Source organism: Anomaloglossus baeobatrachus, chromosome 2 (genome assembly GCF_048569485.1).
Source record: "Anomaloglossus baeobatrachus isolate aAnoBae1 chromosome 2, aAnoBae1.hap1, whole genome shotgun sequence".
Classification (NCBI taxonomy): domain Eukaryota; kingdom Metazoa; phylum Chordata; class Amphibia; order Anura; family Aromobatidae; genus Anomaloglossus; species Anomaloglossus baeobatrachus.
Genome location: NC_134354.1, coordinates 155326511 through 155347572, shown reverse-complemented (window position 1 = coordinate 155347572; position 21062 = coordinate 155326511). Strand labels below are relative to the sequence as shown.

General features: G+C 41.8%; 1 protein-coding gene across 1 annotated transcript in view; it reads right to left on the bottom strand.

Annotated features, from left to right (window-relative positions):
* Positions 1-17294, bottom strand: part of IL1RAPL1 (interleukin 1 receptor accessory protein like 1) — a 2286687-nt gene extending 2269393 nt beyond the window's left edge. The window contains exon 1 of the mRNA XM_075335457.1: positions 16479-17294. The gene's annotated coding sequence lies outside the window, so the exon portion shown is untranslated. The remainder of the gene's footprint in view (positions 1-16478) is intronic.
* Between the last annotated feature and the right edge of the window lie 3768 nt (positions 17295-21062).

The window sequence follows — 21062 nt, the reverse complement described above, 5'->3', positions numbered from 1 at the left end:
AGCACCCTTAATACTTAAAATGTTGTTATTACATTTTTAAACTGTTTTTGCTGTTAAAAAGAAAAGAAAGTATAAACCTCGCTGCAACGACCTACTAGAACAGAAAATATGAACAGAGAGTGAAAGAGCTACCTTCCCTAGAAGCATTGCACATCTTCATGATATGGATCAGTACAGAGGGGTCAGATCAGATATCAGCACATGGATTCCTTCATCTGTGTACTGTGGATATATTGTTATTATTTTTTAATGATGGTATATGTATTCCTTTATAACTTGCATTTTTCATTATATGTATCGTTTGGCGTATGGTTATGTTTCATTACTATAATTCTTTAATACTGCTTGGGGCACTGTTATAAAAGTGCAAGTCCAAAGACATAATGTGGACCATGACCATGTTGCATCATCATTTCTGAGAGGAGTATATGAACAGTGACTGTTTAGTGACACAGCTTGCGCATACAGTGTGTAGTGGCTTAGTCCATTTGTGGATGTTGCAAATGAAGGGAGTACAGAGACGACCAGAAATTGAGTAGCCCAAGAAAATAGCTGGATGAGAAGGAAAGACAGTGAGCACAGTGCCAAGCAAGGTGCCAGCCGCTAATATTGAGGGCCTGAGGAATCCCTAAACACAGAGATATGCTAGAAAATGCAATACATGCCAATCTGAGATATGGCAGAGAGTAAGCAAGGTAAGCACGGTGCCAGGTTGCTCTCTCAGAATGCAGTAAACCTATTGCAGATGAGCATACCAACTCTTCCACCACCAAGGCTTACTGAGGATACATTGCTAAAGTTTACTGAACTTTTCTGCCAACTGTTTTTATAACTTTTGTGCCCAGTTTTGAAGTAACCTCCATGCTCAGAGCATCCTTATTGGGTTAGAGGTTATGTTAACATTACGTTTACCTTTATATTCAGTGGCTTCATTGGGGCTTATGCCCAAACCCCTACAAAACAGGATTTGGGTTTATGCACTGACAGAGCAATTGACTATAATGATGCAGACAGAGTCAAAGTGAGCTCTGTCATGCATCATTTTTATGCAAAACTATGGATAGAAGCGCAGATATAGTCTTACCAGGAAAAAGAAGTGAAGAAATCAAGGCAAACACACTCACCAATTAGGATTGTGCCAGTCACAACCCCTACGAACGCTTCAGAAATGTGGCTGCCGCAGCCCCTGGTATGTTAAATTCAGTGCTAGAGTAGAGAAAATAGGTATATGCCGCGCTTTCATCAGAATGCCCAGATGTTGACTATTTTAATATTTTAAAGTTCTTTTATTCAGGTCAATGCGTTTCAGAGAGCTCAGTCTCCTTCATCAGGACACTCAAGAAAAATCAATGATTTTTGATTGTCCTGATGAAGGAGACAGAGCTCTCTGAAATGTGTTAACCTGAATACAAGAACTTTAAAATATTAAAATGATCAACATCTGGACATTCTGGTAGCAGTGAGGCATACACCTAGTTTCTGCTCTCTAGCACTGAATGCATCATTTCTAGCTATATACGCCTATTGGAGGTGGGCAGAATGCTATAGTCAAATACATCTTGCTGTCCACCTCCAAGTAGGCATATACAAACAGAAATGATGCACGACAGAGCACATTGAGGCTTATTCTGCATCATTATAGTCGGCACATATGCCCAAATTTCATTTTTCAAGGGTTTAGACGTAAACCTCAATGGAGCCACTGAACGTAGGAGCAAATATGATGTGTACCTATCCTAATACTTCTCGGCTGCCACCATCTGTAAACTCTAATTATGTACCAGATTTCTAACCACCAAATCACGTTCATGTAAACTGTACCATATGTGTCTTTATCCTTCCTGTCATATTTATAAGGCTGGTGATGAGATTTCGAAACATGGAGTGCATACAATATGATCATGATTATGAGCCATATAACCCTTTCTTAATTGAAAGGGTGAATTGTATAATTAGGCAGTAACACGCAAAGTAAAAAGTTGTTACTGTGAAGACGTAAAAATTGACAATAGCAAAGTCTAATCCCAGTGATCATTATCTTACTATTAGCAGCCTAATGTTCCAAACAAATCATTAATGGTTTAAAGATATTAAATAATATTTTCTTTTATATATAAAATTATAAGACAAATGCAAAAAAGATTACACAACGTTTCCCTAGTTTATTGATGAGGGTTGAACACATGGGACGGGACATAAGTGAAGTGAATTCCCATGCAAGGCATGTGAATGACACTTTAACATCTCTCTTGTGAGAAATATTTTACTTTCCAATAGTGTTGCGTGAGTAGTTAACTATTCGTACTCGCTAGTACTGTCCGCTACTCGCATATTCGCTACAAGTAGTGGGCGCAATGTAAGTCAATGGGAAATACTCGCTAAGTAGCGAGTAACCTGAAAGCCGTACTATTCGTGTGAGTAGCGAAAAGTATGGCTTTCGGGTTACTTGCTACATAGTGAGTATTTCCCATTGACTAACATTGCGCACGCTATTCGTAACGAATATGCGAGTAGCAGACAGTACTCGCTAACCGCATAGCGAGTTCGAATAGATAACTACTCGCTCAACACTACTTTCCAACTATCCAAACATACAAAGAGGGACAAAGTATGCAAAATATTGTGCTGTGTCCAAAACCACACCCCTAGCCACACCCATTTTGAATTTCACTCTAACCTGATCCCCTAAAGAGAATGGTAGAAAGTGATGGACAATCCCTTTAAGGCTATATTCACACTAATAGTAAGTCCCCACATTGCTCTGTACTATTATAAGAACAATGAAAAGAAGACTGGGGATGGATTCTTCATTTCATGCCCATACTAGTGGAGGCCAACTGTTCCAACTGACTATAATGAGCCCTGCCATCTTTTTTCAAGATTCTCAGATTCCAAACATATTTCAAACCTACATTCTTTGCACACAGGCCAAAACACATGACAAGTTAGTTCTGAAGGCAGAGCGAAATCTGCAAAACCTTCCTCTGCTTCCTGTGGCTCACAGAAAAATCTATTGCCTGCCATGCTGAAGGTTGTGAGTTCCAATCCCAGTAACGACTTTGTGAAAAGAGATTTATTCAATTGAAATTATGTACATATTGTACGTTCAGTACACAGGCAGGTGCTGGGGCCTTTCCCCTAAAGCAGAAGCTGGATGAGCTTGAACAATCACATTGGTACCCTGAGTAACACAAAAGTAACAACTGCGTGAGATACTGCAGAATTTGGTCATAACCATGACCAAAGAGCCAAATCTAAAGGCGGCATTACACGCTATGATTTTTCTGACAATATGTCGGCTGGGTCACGGTTTCCTCCGTGACGCACATCCGGCATTGTTAGCGACATTGTTGCGTGGGACACCTACGTGCGACTCCGAACGATTGCAAATAGGTTGAAAAGCGTTGATCGTTGACACGTCGTCCATTTTCAAAATATTGTTCGTCGTGTGGATTGCAGCAGACATATTGGTACGTTTGACACCCTGCAAACGACGAACAACATCAAAACGACCGCCTTGGTCAAACAATATATCGGTGAACGATTTTGCGTTGCTTGTGCGATCGTTACGTGTGACCGGTAATAAACGACCTATGAGCAATCTCGGCAAATCGTAACTACGATCTGAGCGTGTCACATCGCTACTGAGATCATCAGATAAATCGATGATATCCCCTTATTACAAGCCCCAGGGTCCTGCACAAAGTTAAAAAAAAAACTCCATACTTTTTTTCATAGACCAGCAACATTCCTTTCATCTCAGACCTGTATCACCTTTAATAAACAATGTCATGTGACCACAGCAGCCAATCAGCATCTGTTCAACACTGTTCTTCTGCAAGGTAAAAACTGTGAAGGGTCTAGTCTGTGCTGCACCCTGGGGTTATTAACACCTGTGTTGTCCAGTTCTGATTAACTTATTTAAAGTATTATATAAATTCATACACAGAAATCTATTCATTTATTTAGTTAATGACATTATACTGTACAGTTATTTTGTCATTAAAGAGGTTGGCTACTACTTTAACATTGATGGATTATCCTTAGGATAGGTCATCAATGTCTGACACTCCACACCCCTGCTGATCAGCTGTTCTCAGTGCTGCCGCCAGCAGCAGGCAGCCGGAAATGCTCAGTTCCGCAGCTGCCCCGTCTTCTTATTGTGGTGGCGGCCGGGTACTGTACATCTGCTTCCTATTGATTTGAATGAGAGGGGGATGTGCAGTACCCAGTTGCAGTCGCTATCAGAAGACAGAGCAGCTCCGGAACTGAGTGTTTCTGGCTGCTTGCTGCCGACAAGTCCAAGAATAGCTGATTGGTGGGGGTGCCGGGTGTTGTACTATGGCTAATCAGACAATGACGACTTATCCTAAGGATAGGCCATTAGTGTAAAAGTAGTGGATAATCCCTTTAAAAGAAAAGGAAAATGGATCAAGTGACTGGAAATTCTGCAGTGGAAAAGTTATACATATTAAGGCAACTTCAGATACTGCGGCAAGCTTATTAAAGGGTTGTCAAGAACTGGAAAAAAAAGTCCTTTTAAATCTTTTTTTATTTTATTTTTTTTTATAAAAAAAGCACTGAGTACCCAATGTGACATATCAGGAACTATATTCAATGTGGCAACCATGGAAGCCAAGCAGCTGTCTACCCTGTGCCACCTTTGCTATATTCATGTCCTGATGAATAAGTGGGTGGACACTTGTGTTATCAGACCTGGCATTATTGACTACTTTATTATCACAATGTGCAGCATAGTACCTGGTCCAAAGCTGTAACTACTTTGTCAGACACATTTCTACAGTCAGAATATAGTGCCTTCATATAATAACGTACGGCCTCTACAGATGCATAGCAGAAATATAACATCAGTAGAAAACACAAAGGTAAAAGGTTATAAATCTGTATAGATGTTGTCTGACGGATCATAACATTATTATTATTATTATTATTATTATTACTAAGCACTGGCTTACACATCATTTTCATCTTTCCGCACAGACTGGTAATTCTGTGCCTGCTCCATCTTGCTGCCCTAGATGTGGTGTCACACTGCCTGCTTCATTATGATTCATTCCTGCTATCTAAAATGATCCTGGATTATTTCTTGTGACAAATCACCGAATCTGAAAACATTGACTTTTAATCTGATGCCTTACACCTTCAAGATATAAATATCAAATTGTAAGAATTGTGTACAGCTGTAAATATAACTGCCATCTGTCTCATTAATAACGAGTGCAGGCTTCTGTATATAATGACCTCACAAGGAAATTATTTTGAGGCTAACGTGCTTAACAATAAAAATGTTCTTTGACATTTCACTATACCTTGCTCCCCGTCCACCATCATCACAGCATTGTGACATAGTAGGCTTCATGTGAAGCTGGTTTCAGGTGTAGCATGCCTTAAATTACTGGATATATTCCCTGTGTAATGTGAAGCCACGATGCCATACAGGCCTTTGTTCTTGAGCTATAAAGGTATAAATGTTGCAGTACAATTGGATACATATATATACATACAACAAATACCTCCAATTACAAATATACAATAGTTTTATTGATATAGCCAAGTCTCTTACCTCATGTGCAGGGCATTGCAGCTTAGCTATCCAGGGTTACGACGACTCATATAGTGACATTTAGATGCTTCTGGTCATAACCATGGATACCTAAAGGGAACTTGTCAGATGTAATATGCACCCAGCACCACGAGCAGTTCTGGGGGTATATTGCTACTCCCTACCTAACCATCCCTGTATACACTAGTATAGATAAAGAGAGCTTTAGAAAAAGTATTTCTAAAGATCTTTTACCGTATGCAAATGAGCGCGGGGACTAGCCCCCACGGCGTTAGTTCCCCTGGCCAGTCACCCTCATTAGCATGTTTGTACGACTCTGTGGGCATGCTAATAAATACGCAGCGTCACAGGATGATCTCACCCACCTCTCCGCAGCCATTGCATCCGTCGGGAGATTTTGGCTCAGTGCGCATGACCCCAAAGTTTGGGTCAGGCGCACTATGAAGCCGGGTGTACGTGTCCTCGCTTCAAACTGAAGTAGTGCGCATGACCCAAACTCTGGGGTCATGCGCACTGAGTCGAAATCCAGCATCAGAGGTGATGGCAGCGGAGAGGTGAGTGAGATCATTCTCTGACGCTACACATTCATTTGCATGATAGCTTGCCCACAGGGGTGTACTAACATGCTAATTGAGCCGACTAGCCAGGGGAACTAACGCCCAGGGGACTAGTCCCCTCGCTCCTTAGCATACGATAAAAGATCTTTACAAATACTTTTCTAAAGATCTCTTTATCTATGCTAGTGTATACAGGGACAGTTAGACAGGGATTAGCAATATACACTCAGAACTGCTCGTGGTGCTGGGTGCATATTGGACCTGACAGGTTCCATTTAAGCTACAATGCCCTGCACATGAGGTAAGAGACATGGCTATATCAATAGAACTATTTCATATTTCTAATCGGAGGTTTTTGCTAGTATTATTATTATTACACCTACTACATATTAGGATAGGATGTTGGAGATTATGGTAAATAAAGTAAGTCCTCAGACCGTTTAGCATAAAAAGTACGGATTTTGTTGTGTGTGTGTGTATATATATATATATATATATATATATATATATATATATATACATATATATATATATATGTACACATATATATATATATATATATATATATATATATATATATATATATATATATATATATATATATATATACATACACACATTTGTGTGTTGTATCTATCATCAACTATCCAGTCCAGTTCTAATTGAACTGCAATATTTCTAGCTCAAGAACAAAAGCCTATATTGCATCATGGCTATACTATATTTCTAAATGGCGGTATTTGCTAATATTATTATTATACCTGCTACATATTGGGATTGGATCTTGGAGATGTCAATAACCCTTTAAGAATTTTATTACACACAATAAGACCCATTCATTACGGTGTTTTTTGCCGGATAATTCAGTGAAAAATGTGTATAAAAGTGTTGTGAATTTTGGTGTTTTCGTGACAATTTTGGCACGGTCATTAAGATGGGAGGAGCTGATATGGGGCAGCACATGGTTAATTCCTGCTCATGTAATCCAGTACATTTCACTTTACTTTAGTGGCATGAATTTTCCTAGAAATCTACTTCAGTCCCTAATCAGAGTTTATTTGTGTTGGAGGTACACAGCCCTTGTAAGATGAGCTTACTTCACTAAAAGCCCCCTCCAGTAATTATTATTATTGCACCATAGGAGTGGGGCATTTCATGTAAGACCCCTGCCCCCTGTCTTATACTCACCTGCCACCGTCTTCATCTTTTTCCATCGTTGTTGCAGTCAGTCTCCAGTGATTTGTGACCTTCTGGCTGCTCCAGTGTTTACTAGAGCGCACCGGAGGTCTCAAATTAATGTAACTCTATGAGAGCCTTGTTCTGGCTCTAATACAGGGACATTGAGACCTTGATGTGACGTAACGTTTGAGTTCCGTCCATTCAGAAGTTACAGATACAAGATGGCGCAGTGGAACTGGATCAGCACTGAAAAATGATGAAGCCGCCGGAAGGTAAGTATATGACAGGGGCAGGGGGCTTAGAATTAAAGTGCCTCTGTCGCGCTGAAAAAAATATGCAGGAGTGGTGTATGCCTCGTAATGAATTAGGAGCATCTTACGCCCCAATATGCCAACTTCTGTAAGACTGGCATGTGGAACACAACTTTTAAATTTAGATTGTTAGTCACATGTACAAACTAAAAGTGTCCATTGAGCAATATTGTCCCTATGGAGATAAAAGAAGGGTAATAGACAGGGATGATCGAATACCTCAAATATTCGGCTTTGTAAATATCTGACGAATAGGTCACCACTATGCGAATATTCGATGCGCAATGTAAGTCTATGGGAAGCCCGAATAGTTCCGAATAGTTGTTATTCGTGTTTCTCATAGACTTACATTGCGCATCGAATAGTCACGAATAGTCGAATAGCGGCGACGTATTCAGCAAATATTCGCGAAGCCGAACATTTGAGGTATTCGATCATCCCTAGTAATAGACTACAGTATGTTTATACAGTATCTTCTAGAAAGGGGGTCCAGTGGGCAATATTATCCTTATAGAGTTATAGAGATAAAAGAAGGTTACAGTATCTTCTAGAAAGGAATCTGTTAGTCAGATGTTATTTTAGTCTCAATACTGTAAATCTGCTATGTTTTTGTTGAAGCGACATATCATTAGTATTTCAATAGCTCTTTATGATGTATCCATTCAAAGGATCCTAATATAGTTTATGGGTGACAGATTCATTAAAGAAATTATGTCAGCAAAAAACAACTGTTCAGACCAAGTCCAGGCATTCCTTCCCATCTGCTTGTTTTCCCACTATCTCCTCCCTCTCCTTTATTTGACTGACACCTCCAGAATTTTAGAAATAGAGAAGGACAGAGATAGAGGGAGAACAAGCAGGTGGGAAGGTGGGAAGGTGCACTTAAATATTTGGCCGCGCCACGATTCACCGAGTACCGATACTTGACTTGAATAGTCGTTCTGTGCTAACAGAGTCCGTTTACACAGGTTCCAATCCATGACATTCATAAAAATTGGCTATATGGGAATCTGCATTGAGATTTCTTGGGAGTTGTGTGTCCCAGTGACTTGTTGGTTCCGTTGACAAAACACTGGATATCACAATGCCACGATTTATGACCACCGTGGTCCATTTTTTGTCTGTGCATTGTGTGTTGCAACCAAAGTCAACATGTAGCTCCAAAATGAATAGATATGCGACATAGCCATTAAACAGATGAGTGAGGTATACCACTATTAAGCATCCACCAAAGCCTCAATTCAATGTAAACATGTAGAGCTCTCCATGACACATAACTAAAATGGAGGCCATTTATACAACGTGAACAATGTGCCTAAATGATTTGGATTAAATACAAAATTCATTAAATTCAAATATGGTACATTTATTCAATGCTTATATCAAATGCAATGCTGCACCACTTATTTGTTTTTACATTTTTATAACAAAATGTTTGTGTGCTAAAATTGGTGTATTAGGCCACATTCCCACAATCAGAATCCATTGAGTTTTTGACGCTGCAGAATTTTTGCACCATCTCCGCACCTTAGTTGACGTGCATTTTTTCAATGCGTGCTGCGTTTTTTCTCTCTGTTTGATGGGTCGGACTTTAAATAAAGCTGTTATGTTTTTTTAAACTTCCTAGTATTGACATTGTTATGTGCACATTACAAGGGTTTTTTATGCATTTAGCCCCGTAAACGACCCGAAAACGCAAGTGTGGGTTTTTTTACCTGTGGAAATTCTGTATCTAATGCAGGTCTAGGGGAAATTACTAGGGATGATCGAATACCTCAAATATTTGGCTTCGCGAATATTTGCCGAATAGGTAGCCGCTATTCGACTATTCACGAATATTCAATGCGCATTGTAAGTTTATGGGAAGCCCGAATAACAACTATTCGGAACTATTCGGGCTTCCCATAGACTTACATTGCACATCGAATATTCGCATAGCGGAGACCTATTCGTCGGATATTCACGAACCCGAATATTTGAGGTATTCGATCATCCCTAGAAATTACACATAGAAAACTCAGCATACCCACAAGGTAAATTGAGGTGCTGCGGCTTGGAGAAATGCAACACAGGTTAGTTTATGCAGCATTAAAAAGAAGCGCGGGGACAGGAGACTTCTATAAATCCCATCCACTTTGCTTGTACTGAAAATACACAGCGTCAAAAAAGATAAGAAAGACTTCCTTGACCTTAATATTCCTTATTTTAATATACAGCTTGCACATACACATCTGGGCCTTCTATATGATTTCTGTGAATTACAATTCTTGCCTATGGGTAGAATGTTAAATGAATAAGATGCTGCTTTGTCAGTACATATTAAATGGAGTGTATTTTGCCAACTACTTATGGGCTGGCCCACTCCTGTCATTTTTAGTCTATGTATCTTTTTTTTTAAATATTTTATTATATCTTTTCATGGAACAACACTGAAGGTATGACACTTTGATACAATGTAAAGTAGTCAGTGTACGGCTTGTATAACAGTGTAAATTTGGTGCCCTCTAAATAACTCAGAAAACAGCCAATAATGTCAAAATCGCTGGGAAAAAAGGTGAGTGCACCCCTAGGTGAAAATGCCCAAATTGTACCCAAAGGATCAATATTATGTGTGGCCACCATTAGTTTGAAGGACTGCCTTACTTCTTGGGCATGGAGTTTACTAGCGTTTCACAGGAGCCATTGGAATTCTCTTTCATCCTCCACGATGACATCACGGAGGTGGTAGATGTTAGAGACCGTGCGCTTCTCCACTTTCCATTTGAGGATGCCCCACAGATATTCAATAGGATTTGAGACATGTTTGACTAGTCCAGCACCTATACCCTCAGTTTCTTTAGCAAGGCAGAGGTCATCTTGGAGGTGTTTTTGGGATTGTTACCCTTTTGGAATACTGCCCTGCAGCCCAGTATGGGGATCATGCTCTGCTGGAGTATGTCACAGTACATGTTGACATTCATGGTTCCCTCAATTACCTCTAGCTGCCCACAGCCGGCAGCACTCATGCAGCCCCAAACCATTACACTCCCAACACCATGCTTTACTGTAGGCAAGGCATATTTGTCTCTGTATTCCACACATGCTTGCTGCCACACACACTTGACACCATCTGAACCAAATAAGTTTATTTTGATCTCATCAGACCACAGGACATGATTCCAGTAATCCGAATCCTTAGTTTGCTTGTCTTCAGCAAACTGCAGGCTTTCTGGTGCATCATCTTTAGAAGAGGCTTCCTTCTGGGATGATAGCCATGCAGACCAACTTGATACAGTGTGTGGTGTATGATCTGAGCAGTGTCAGGCTGATCCTCTACAGCTATAACATCTGCCGCACTGCTGACAGCACTTGTACATCTACTTTGAAAAGATAACCTCTGGAGATGACGCGGAGCATGTGCATTCCACTTCTTTGGTCGAAAATGGAGAGCCTGTTTTGAGTGGAACCTGTATTGCTAAACCACTGTTTCGTCTTGGCCACCATGCTGCAGCTCAGTGTCAGGGTGTTGGCAATTTTATTATAGCCAAGGCCATCTTTACATAGAGTAGGAATTCTTTTTTTCAATTTTTCTGAGAATTATTTGCTACGAGGAGCCATGTTGAACTTCCAGTGACCAGTATAAGAGAGTATGTGAGTGATAACACCAAATGTAACACCCCTGCTCCCCATTGACACATCAAACCTTGTAACAGTAATGAGTCACATGACACAGGGGTGGAAAAATGGCTACTTGGGCACAATTTGGCCACTTTTCACCTTAGAGGGTACTCACTTTTGGTGTCAGATGTCAATGGGTGTGTGTTGAGTTATTTAGAGGGCACTCCAAACTTACACTGTTATACAAGCTGTACACTGACTACTTTAAATTGTATCAAAGTGTCATACTTCAGTGTCCCATGAAAAGATGTAATAAAATCTTTACAAAAATGTGACAGGTGTATTTACTTTTGTGATATACTGTATGTATACATACTGTAAATACTGTATATACATACATACATATAATGATTACATTATTATACATATTATTACATAACATTACTGTCAAAGAAGTCATTCACATTCCATGTTGGATCGGTTATAAATATGGGACAGCTTACAGACATGTCAGGAAGTGATAGGTGAGGAGGAAGTCCATGTAATGCATGGATTGGAGAGTAAATTGGAAATATTGCATTTCATCACGCAATGTGGCAAACAGCCCAGATCAACTTCCTGCAAGAAAAGCATCTTTATGTATCTCTATATCTAGATTACCTGGAGGGCGATTATGTGGCCTCCTATAATTACTCACAGTTTTTCAGCCCATGGCTTCCATCTATGGTTTAGGCCTCTTTGCCACATGCATAGCATAGCTATCGTTTGTAAGTCCCTCTGAAGAAGTAGTGAAATACTAGAAGAAAATTTATGGCAGAACTGATCTAGTAGATTTCTATGGGATCATTCCCAGACATCCATCACATCAGCTGATGCACAGGTGAGCAAAGGGCAAAAAAGTGTGGTCATTTGTGTCTGACTTAGGAATGAAGCAATTGATATAGGGAATGTAAACTGGAAAGATAACGTGCAATTCCAGTTAGAAATTACTTGTAAATCCAGGGAAAAGTCAAAGAACATTCTAGATAAATGCCCATGAATGAATATTTGCTATAACTTCTATTATTATTAGTACTAGTAGTAGCAGAAATAGTTATTACTGTAACTTTATATTGGACATGAACTAGTTAAAAACCTATTTGTCTCAAATGTCTTTTTCTATTTTTATAACAATGAAAAATGGCCCCCAAAACTGTCCAAACCAATATAATTAGACATTATCTTAGGTATCATTTGTGATGTGAGAACTCAAAAGAAGAATGGAAATGCCATCCTGAATCTAGGAACGTAAGTCTCCAAGCTACAGGCCATTACTGAGACAACGTACACACTGTGGGCTCGGAAAATACATCTTGGTGTCATTTATTATGTTACTCTGCCTCTTGTTTTATCATTCCTTTGTATGCTCAAGGTTGCTCATATTATATCAGTGAAGGAATGTAGATACTATAGAGTGTTGTACATAAATGCTAATAGATGAACAGGGCGTTACTGTATTGTAACAGGAATCCGAGATACGCAAGTACAGTACTGCAGCCATAGTGCTATTCTGACCCCTGAAGGATGGAGGCATGAGAAAAGCTCCATACCGTCATAGACGACAAGCAACACATTGCAGATGGAAAGGAATTGCATTATAGAGGAATGATGGGAAGCGGGATAAAAGAAACAGACAGATAGATAGATAGATAGATAGATAGATAGATAGATAGATAGATGGATAGATAGATAGATAGATAGATAGATAGATGATAGATAGATAGATGGATAGATAGATGGATAGATAGATAGATGGATGGATAGTTAATAGATGGATAGATAGATGGATAGATAGATGGATAGATAGATAGATGGATACATAGATGGATAAATAAAAACTGATTATTTTATCCCTATAGATTAATGTCCTATCCTTCTACTCCAGGGTCTTACATTGCCCATATACCTATAGTACATTATATTTATCTTTTACTCTAGGGTCTTACATTGCCCATATACATACAGTACATTGTATTTACCTTCTACTCTAGGGTCTTACATTGCCCATATACATACCGTACCTAGTTTTTACTTTTTACTCTAGAGTCTTACATTGCCCATATACATACACTACATTGTTTTTACCTTTTACTCTAGGGTCTTACATTGCCCATATACATACACTACATTGTATTTCCCTTCTACTCTAGGGTCTTACATTGCCCATATACCTATAGTACATAATATTTATTTTCTACTCTAGGGCCTTACATTGCCCATATACATACAGTACATTGTTTTTATACAGGAGGCCTAGACGGCTATATACGCCAATCCATAACATTCCAGCACATGCAAAGTATTCCATCGCTGTGAAACAATTAAAGAGGTTTTCCCACAAAGAAAGTTAATTTTAAAGTTCATTTTAATAAATAGATCTAGAAATAATAATAAGTTCCCCAATTGGACATGATTAAAAAAAATGTTCCCATGTTGAGCTAATTTTATAAGTGCGCACCTATGTACTGTGTAATGGCCGTGTCTGACCATACAGTTACATGGTCTGATAATTTCCCAGCTCCTGAGCAGGGGAGGATGCAAAAAAGAGTCTACAGAGAGCACAGCATGGGATCGTATCTGATTCTTTTTGAGAGGTAAAACATTTTCCTTTCTGTGAGGTAAAACTTTTTCCTGCCTGTTTTTAAGCAATGTTTTACCTCACACAAAAATTATTTGTGATCCTGTGCTGTCCTGTCTGTATACTCTTTTGCGTCGTCCCCAGCTTAGGCGATGTGATACGATCAGACCATGTCCCTGTATAGTCAGACACGGCCATTACACAGTACACAGCAGGGGCATATATATACTGTAAGATTATCTCAGCACAGGGACATTTTTTGTAAACACATCCAATTGTAGAACTTTTTATTATTCCAAGATATATTCATTAAAATTAACTTTGTTCGTGAGAAAACCCCTTTAGTGTGTAGTGTGTGACTACAGAGAACTCCATAATAAAGTACAGTAAAGTCTGCTCCATCTGTATCGTGTCAGAGTACACATTGCATTTTTGCCAGCATGAAGACCTAACAGTAAAATTGCAGCCTGTATAAGCTCGTTCCTCTCACTTACAAAGCAGAAGCTGCCATGCTTTGTAATGTGCTGGGGTAGCACAGGTTAGCAGGGAGATCATCTCTTCAGGAGGTCCCCAGAACAATACAATTGTGCCTTCCACATTCTGAATGGTGATAACATACTATCACTTAAGGAATTGTCTACCTATTCTGAGGAGCTGCTTTGCTGGTATTTCTGAGATCTTGGAGACGCAATTAATCATGTATGGTTATCACTTGTACAATGGAATATGAGACAAATGGCTTTTCTAACACATCCATCTTCCTGGCCTCAACATAATTATACCATGCTGCAAAGGATGCTAAACAACTTAGATCCTGCCTCTCCTCTTCACCCATGGACCGGTTTGCTCTTTGGTGGCTTATTAGCCATCTTCTTCCCTATACAACACAGATTGCCTGCATTTCTGTATTTAGAAACAATATATGTCCAATAATTATATATTATATAATATATATATATATATATATATATATATATATATATATATATATATATATATATATATATATATATATATATATATATAATTTTATTTGTAATTAACCGAAGAATAAATATAAGCAGCAATTATCTCCTGGTAAAAAAAAAGTTTATTAATATTTTTCCTAGTATTAGCCATTTTTAAGCAAGATAATTCTCCTTGGTGTCATTCTGTGTTATTTTCATCATCATTAACCCTTGCCAACTTGGAAAAATGTCACCCCATCTTTTATCGATGCTGATGTAGTATTAAACCAAATGGTTTAATGGTTAATTGCAATCAATGGTAATGATTGGGTAGTTTTTCTATCCGATTGCCGGACTTGGCCAGAGATTTGGTGGCTAGCTGCTTCCCTTAGCATTGGACGGATAAACACACAAGAAAACTAGTTGTATTCCAGTCCCATGCAGTTGGTGCTATTCACAATCCCTTTCTGGACCTCCCTAACCCCACTTCATTGTTAGCAAACATTGTACCAAAGCCCTGGCCTCAACACTGACCTTGACTAAGACTGCAGGCTGATCTTGTCAATGGGACCATTGTTAAGTGCTACACTTGCTATATTCTGGAGTTGTGAATAAAGTGGGGTGCCAACCTAGCGGCTTTGATTAGCCGTCCACTGACCCATGGAATACCTCTACTGTGGGAAAGCTGGTGCCAACTGCATGGCTGACAATTTTAGAATTGCAGCAAAATCTCATCTTCTCCAGATCCTCGCCTCCCTCCTTACTCCCACTCTCCCTGTCAATTCATCTCCAGTCTTCTGGTGACAGGAGAAGTTAGAGCAAGTTATTTATATAATCCTATGGGTGGGGTAGTCTATATTCTTCTGCATACCTGGCTTTTTCAAGGGATACTCCTAACTTACTGCATGCCAGGTGCCCTATCACCTTTTCTGATGTAGTTCCCATCAGACTGAACTTTAGATGTATGAAGACCCACTTTTCCCCCAATATAGACATTTTTGAGAACTTTTGAAGTCCAGAGACCTTCTTCACCTATAGAGATTGTAGCCCAGACTCGGGTTTCGCCTATGCCCTCACTGCTCGCTGCATACAGTATAGGAATCCTTTTGATGGGATCTATGTGCTTTAATTGACAGCAATGCTGTAGTGACTGTGACAGACCGGGGATTGTGCTTGAAACTGATTCTGCCAGCCCAGGCATTGTGCTGCTCGATTTTTCCTCCAACAGCTTGCAGCTATATTATTCTCCTGCAGAATCTGCAGAAATAATTGCATACCAATCCATACCAATACACTTAATGTCATTTAACCTCCTGCTGAAAAGGAAAATAATGGCAGTGGTGGAAATCTATGTAACCATGCAGGGTGCTGCTGCAGCCTGTGAGATCAATGCACCAGACACTACTGTCCTTATCATATACAATGTGGAAAAAGCTTTTATATCTGATTTATGCTACCACTGCATTAACCCTTTACCTGGCTCTGGATTCTGTATAATGCAGATGCATATGATAAATGGCAGAATGGTATAACCCACCATCATCACAAGTGTTATCTGCAGTTCTAGATTTCCCAATGTAGAGGAATAGTCTGCAGCAGCATCCAGGGAGTCCCCTTATTCCTCAGCACCCAAGTTTCAGTAGTTATAGACCACTGCATGCTTTCTGGAAAGGAAAATCATCTTACCCAGCACGATCTTCCAAAATACTCTGCTGTCGGGATCAGTCAGCAAGGTGAGAGCTGGGCATCACAATGCTTAGTCAGCAGATCCAGGCTTTTTATGATGATTATTTCCTTGAGATGTGGATAGAAATATAAAGATGTATTTTTTCTTCTGCTAGCAAGCAGCATAAGAATCCCCATTCACAAGTGCCAAGTTCCCCACCATACAGGATAATTCCATCTAGCAGACCCTGCTCCAGCTCTCAAAGTAGCCAGTTCTGTTCAGTGTACAAGATCCAATCCAGGTGTGAATCAAAAGGATAAAAAAGAACAGAAATTAAAAAAAAAAGAACCATAGAAGTCTGTTATCAACAGGGAGAATAAAAGCCTCCTGTGTGCCTGCAGCCTCAGAGCAAAGCCCCCCTATACATGGAAGAGCTCTCCATATTCAAGATGCAGAAGAAGAAACAGAAGAAGAAGAAGCAGTGCATGTATATTTCACAAGTATCCTGCAATAACAGATCCAATGGGGTTTTCCTTGCACTGTACTGCTATGTGAAAGAACTGCTGGGAAGGGCTTCTCCTGGGTCCTAACACTCCAAAACCAGGCTGAAGACGGAGGGAAAAGGGATCAAAATCAGTTGTCTGTGAGCTCCGGAATGAAGCTAATCCCCAATGAAGATGAGCACCATGTAATAATGCAACTTGATGAGCAGCCACCATCCAGAAAGACAGGCACACAGGGAGGGAGGTGATGGAGAGACACAGATAGGCACAAACTGCAATGCATAAATGAAGCCAGTGTTTCAATAAGATCTCCTCATTTGATTGAATGCATTCTCCAGCCTGCTGCAACTGCAAGGCACAAACACGATACTGTTACTGCCACCCAATGGAGAATGCAGTCCTAGCCAATCCTCAGCTCCTCGCCACCCTCCAGCTCACAAGCCTGAATTAAAACAGGAAAGCCTTACAAGGAAAGAAGAAAAAGTCTAATGGATGAGCTCCTGCTGCCTGAGATAACAAGTGCCTCCATTGTGCACCCTGCTGCATGCCCTGGAGGATGGCAGCAGTGCCCCACTGCAGCAGTGCCAGGGCACAGCCATCTACAGGGAAGCCTCACCACTCACTTCCATACTACACCGTTGCTATGGGATCTCTTCTTTGTTCCAAGTGTCTGAACTGTGTGGGAACATTTTATCTTCACTCAATCCTCTTACTAAATATTCGGGATCTGCTATATATCAATGTAACTGTGTCGCCAGCAGACACTATGGCGTGCCTTACCCCGGGACAGCGCAAGGTGCATCATGTCATTACAATGTCCAACCATTCCTGAAAAAAAAAAAAAATCAATTAATTTGTTCATATTTACAAAGGTTTTTACTATGCAGCCTGAAATGGATAGGATCAGCTAATTAACCCTTTACGGCGTCAGTGCTTTGGCACCTTGAGTCATGGGTCACTCTCCAATATAAATTAAAAAAAAAATCTTTATTTTTATATAGCGCTAACATATTTCGCAGCACTTAAATAAATAAAATAAATAAATAAATCTTTATTTCTATATAGCACTAACTTATTCCGCAGCGCTTTACATACATCAGGAACACTGTCCCCATTGGGGCTCACAATCTAATTTCCCTATCAGTATGTCATTGGAGTGTGGGAGGAATCCCACGCAAACACGGGGAGAACATACAAACTCCTTGCAGATGGTGTCCATAGTGGGATTCAAACCCATTTGAGTGGGATTTTGCCACCTAATTTGAGATCAGCATGACATAGGGGCAGAGATCCTGATTCCAGTGATGTGTCACTTACTGGGCTGCTTAGTATAGATTTGATAAAAATCACTGTTTAATCAGCAGTAGATTATCCTTACATGACTACTTGGCATACTGCCAGCATAATAATGAGCTTTGTATAACTGCTAGATCTGCAGCAGAGAAGACACTGATTTTATCAAAATGACAGCAAACAGCTCAGTAAGTGACACATCGCTGGAATCAGGATATTTGCCCCTACGTTATGCTGCTCTCAGATGAGGGAGGAAAAACCTGGTGACAGATTCCCTTTAAAGGGAACCTGTCATTTGATTTGTGGTGTCCAAACCATTGGCAGCATGTACCAGGCACAGGCTGTATAATAATGGCCAGGTATATTTCACTCTCAGACACTGCGACGTTTGGGAGAAAAACTTATTTTTTGTGGCCCCCTGGGACACTATTCATACAAATGGGTCCCTGGCGGCTTCTCCCGGCTGACAGTGACTGACAGGTCTCTGACTATGTGAACAGAGAGGCTTCAGGTGAGCTGGCTCTGCTACCATTGTAGTCATATTACAGCTTGTACGTTTTACTTTTGAATGACCCCATTAATTTAACTCCATAATTTATTATAAAATAAGAAAAAAATACACTATATTCTATTCAACAAGGGTTTTTGTCTGACTAATGTAACTGTCTGGGGGGTGGGTGTGTGTGTGTGTGTTTTGTCTGTGGCTACCTGGCTAGTCCAGGGTGCCACATTCCCCCTTGGTAAAATGCAGACCGTCCGCGGGCTGCCCGTCCATCACCGGTTTTATTTTTCAAACTGTAGAAATATAAATAACATGGGAAAAACGGTAAAACATGAAACATAAGCATATTTTAGGTCCTCTTAAACGTTACAACACACATAAACATTTTTAATAATGGACGGACGGATGTCTTCCGCTCTCCCACCCAAGCAACCTAGCCCTGATGCTTCCCCTAAGAAGTGGGCAACACCCCTTTGCCCCAGTCCAGGTTCAGGCTGCCCGAGCGAGAACAGGTACGGTAATTCGCACCGACTGTCACTTCAGGGGACCCCATGTCCCACCCAAGCAACCTAGCCCTGATGCTTCCCCTAAGAAGTGGGCAGCACCCCTTTGCCCCAGTCCAGGTTCAGGCTGCCCGAGAGAGAACAGGTATGGTAAGTCGCACCCGACTGTCACTTCAGGGGACCCCATGTCCAAGGGGGAACCCCTGACCCCCGGAGGATCGCCACCGGTTACGGTAGTGGCGGGCCTGGGCCATCACTTTCCTCCAGGCCCATCCTCCAAATCAGCCTCTCCGGAGGCGGCAATGGTATCCATCCCACAATATTATTTACAAGCCCACAAGTTCGTGAGTGGCCTGCAAGTTGTCGGCCATGTCCATGAGCAGTTTCTCATGTGGGTATGGGGAGTAACTTAACAAAAGGGGCAACTCCAGTCCCAACGGGGATGGTTCTCTTCTCGGACGGGAATCTGGTGATTTTTCGGTTTGATTAATTTTCATTCACTCACATCAGTAACAGTGCTAAAGGTCCCAACGGGGACAACAGGGTGCAACGGTGGACCGCTGCCTTTATTTTAGGTCGACTTCTTCATAGACCTTCTCCACCTCGACATCCTGACAGCAAGGTGGGGGAGAGGACTGGGACTTCGCCTGGAAACTGCGGCCCTCCCTCACCTTCACATCGAGGGCATACCAGCCTCTCTCCCCGCAGTGTCGAGTGTAAACCACTAGGTCTCCCGGCAGCAGGTCACGGCCCGGGTGGCCCGTCGGCAGATGGGCATGTACATCCCGGCGGGCTACAAACACTTCGGCCTCCAGGCCCGGTTCGTATATAAAGCCGTAACCCCGGTGAGGGTCAAATCTCCGGACCTGCCCCTCATACACCGGGCCCCATACCCGGAAGGTGGCATTTTGGAGGTGGTCCTTCTCACAGATGGTATGGGCCCCCATCTCAGCCCTCTGGCGCTCTCTCTCAGCAATTTCACGGCCCAGCGGGTTCGGCTCCCTGACCCAGTAAGGGGCATCTGTATTCCCCCACGCACGGGCCGGGCCCCGCGGGACTTCCTTCACGCTGCCCACAACTGGCACCCTTTTTGGAAGGTCCCGCGGTGACGTGGCCTGGGGTGCTGCCTCGCAGCGGCGACCCGGCGCAGCCTCAGCCGAGGTTTGGGGTTTGGGAACAGGAATCCTCACCGGCTGGACCTCCTTCTGGACCGGACGGACTACTGGAGCCGGGACAGTCTTGGATGCGGCCACTTCCGGTGCCGATGGCTCCTCTTCGCGGATGGGCACCTCCCGCTGGATCTTCCATGGCAGCGATGCGGGTCGTCTGCAGACATCGCTTCCAGGCTGGCCCTCCAGGGCAGATGGGCGGAGCTCCGCTACTGGTATTAGGGATAGAGGGCCTAGTGGCGGGGTAGCAGCAACCGATACGGGTAACGGGGGAGGCAGCAGGGTGAGCAGATGCAGACCGGTCCCCTCGGCCGCAGCGACCGGTCCTTCTGGGACACGGGCGTGGGTCGCTTACCCGCTCCTCCAACGTTGCCTCCATCTCATATCTCCGCACGGCCGCCGCCACTTCTGCCATGTCATCCACCCATCCTTCCAAGAAGAACTGCACTTGGGCCTGCAGGCGGCTGCACATTTGTGCGGTCTGGACCTCCACCCACGCCGCTGTTCCTGGCATGGGCTCTGGGGTTTCAGCAGTGCCGGACGGACGGGACATCTTGTGCAGCAGTGTTCCAGGAACTGTATGGCTTGTAGAGTCCTGGCATCTCTGCCTTTATGGCCTCGGTTACATTAGGCA